The sequence below is a fragment of the Cynara cardunculus genome, unplaced genomic scaffold (genome assembly GCF_001531365.2).
Source record: "Cynara cardunculus var. scolymus isolate 2C unplaced genomic scaffold, CcrdV1 Un_Scaffold_2360, whole genome shotgun sequence".
Classification (NCBI taxonomy): Eukaryota; Viridiplantae; Streptophyta; class Magnoliopsida; order Asterales; family Asteraceae; genus Cynara; species Cynara cardunculus.
In genome coordinates this window covers 21,369-24,039 of record NW_020201060.1, presented here as the reverse complement: position 1 = coordinate 24,039, position 2,671 = coordinate 21,369, and positions in this window count along the sequence as shown.

Here is a 2,671-nt window from a genome sequence, read left to right as displayed (position 1 = left end):
ACTTGATGGTAAAGTCATCTTCATCATCATCATCGTCGTCACCATCTAGATCATCTCCGGTGTCTGGAATGACAGGTTCATCATCGTCTTCATCATCATCATCATCATCATCTTCATCATCATCATCATCATCATCATCACCAGCAGCAGCGATGGTATAGACATTATCCCTAGGGATGGCTTCGACATCCTCAGCTAGAGCAGCTTCGGTGGTCGTGATTACAGGAGCAACAACTGCTTTAGCTCCGAGAGCCTCAGGTTTAACTGCAACTGATGTTGATACTGGGCCAACAGCCTGAGAAACTGTAGGAGCAGCATCAGATGATTCACCAGCATTGGACCTCATCTCCCCCTCTCTGGCTAAGACTTTAGAGACCTTGCCAGAGAGTTCGTCCAAGCACTGATGATGGAGAACCATAGAATCCTCCAGCCTTTGCAAAATATTGGCTAGAGTTGTCGTTGCCTCACACGTCTCATGGAGCTAGGCGCAATCATCAGCAGAGAAAGAAGGTGTCATCATTGGAGCTGGTTGACGGACAGCATCCAGGATTTGTTGAAGAAGACCAGTCTGCTGATCAGCGATAGCCTGAGCATCGTCAGCCCTGCTGTGAAGAACAGCAATGGCATCGGTGTTGGCTTGAGCAGCTTCTTGGAGAATCAGGAGATGACTCTGAACTTCTTAAACATCCGCCTGGAGGGCAAGGAAATTCGCATCAAGATCGCCTTGACGGGGCATCTCTTGGTGAACTTCGTTGATCCTGCAGAGGACGGTATCAACGGCGGGAAGGAGAAGCTTGATATCAGATGACATATCATAGTCATCATCAATTTCTTCATATCCTCCATCATCTTTCTCTATTTCTTCCTCTTCCACTTCCTAAGCATCAGGCTGATGCATCGAAGAAGGACCTGCAAAAGAAGAAGTGTGAGCTGAAGGCTCAAAGTTAGAAGAAAAGAAAGGGTAGGAAGATGGAATACTTGAGGGGCCTTCAGTGACATCTAAAGGATTGTCATTGGCATGAGCAAAGATGTCCTCGAGAGGATGGACATCCGTATGCTGAGGAGCATCGAGAGGAGCAGCCTCAAGTCCAGTGGTGCGCGTCTCAGTATCAGGAAGGATAGTCGCTGATACATCATCGACATGTGTAAAGACCAAGGAGGGAGGAGAAGAGAAAATGGTTGAGAAGAGACATGGGTGTTCAACGATGGCGGTGCTGATATTTACACTTTCAGTGATTTGGGTCACTGAAGTGATTGGTGAAGGTACCACTGATACGACAGTGATGGGAGAAATCACTAAAGAGCTGGGGGGTTGAGCAGAAAATGCCTCGGGGGTAAGGCGAGTTTCAATAACTGAAGCCTTTTGAGAGGCCCCAGCTAGAGACGTGGTTGTCCTCTTTTTGGCTTTCTTGGCTCTCTGAGGAGAACCAAGAGTTGGTTGAGAAGGTCGTTTAGAAGGGGTTTTGGTGTCTTGGCTAGACGCGGGGGGATTTGCCCTTGTCATGGTCACCTGAGGAGAAGAGGTAGTGATGGACACAATGTAAGAAAGTGCCACATCACTGTCGCTTAGCTTATGATCCAGAATCCTGGATCCAAGCCTGAAAGCTGGAAGATTTCCTTCTTTGGGGTAAAGACTTTTGAAGATCTTTGTCAATACCATCGAAAGAAACCTGGTGTAAGGCACCACCTTTTCTTGCTGGCGCTTGTTCAGCTTAAGCACCAGGTCATCGAAAATAACCGCAACATAATTTATATTGCGACGTTGAATCCCAGATACGCCTATGTTCAAGGCGATCTTAGAGGCATGGTCCTGACCTCCAGTTTTTTCACCCATGCATTGGATGAAATGAGAAAACAGGTATTGCCAGACAGCTGACATCCTGTTCTTCTCAATCTTCGTCAATGATTTGAGAGGGGCGCTGGAGTCCTTCTTCATTGGCCACTGGTAGCCAATGGAGTCGAGAAAGTTGATGATCTCGGTGGTGGAGGGTTCGCTGTCGAAGGGACCCTTGGGAAGACGGAGAGCTGAGCGGAGTGTAGAAACCCCAAAGTTCACTTCCATGCGGTTGAAAGTTCATTTCACAGAGAGGTGATGAAGATATAAGTGCCCCTTCGCCTCAGGGCTCTACACATCCCACCACACACACAGAAGCATGTGTTGCTTCTGATATTGAACCCCAAGATCGTTCAAAGCGATCTTCCCTTCATGCACATCCCCCTTCGATATTTGATCTACCGAAGGGGACACACATTCGCTTCACTTACCCGGCCTCTGAAGCCGAGGAAGAAGAACCAGATGTCGCAACATCACAAGATAGCTCCTCTCTTGAGGGCTATCAAGGACGTGATGGAAGTCCTTCTAGGCCTACCTTCTCACAAGGCCAAGAAGGCGCCTCCAGAGCAGAGGCCCAACCTCCCACATGCAGACTTGGTCACAATGGCCGAGTTCCAACCCTTTGTCGATACAGTGATGCAGTCCTTGGAAGACCTTAAACTCATCACACAAGGAATTGTTGATAACCAACCCTCCACCGATAATTCTGACCTCCAACAATCCCTTGCAATCCGGCAACACCATCTCTCTCAAATTGAAACCCAAACCGAAACCAATACCACCCGCCTTCAAATGCTCCAACAAACCATCACCCAACATCACAATACCACATCCTCC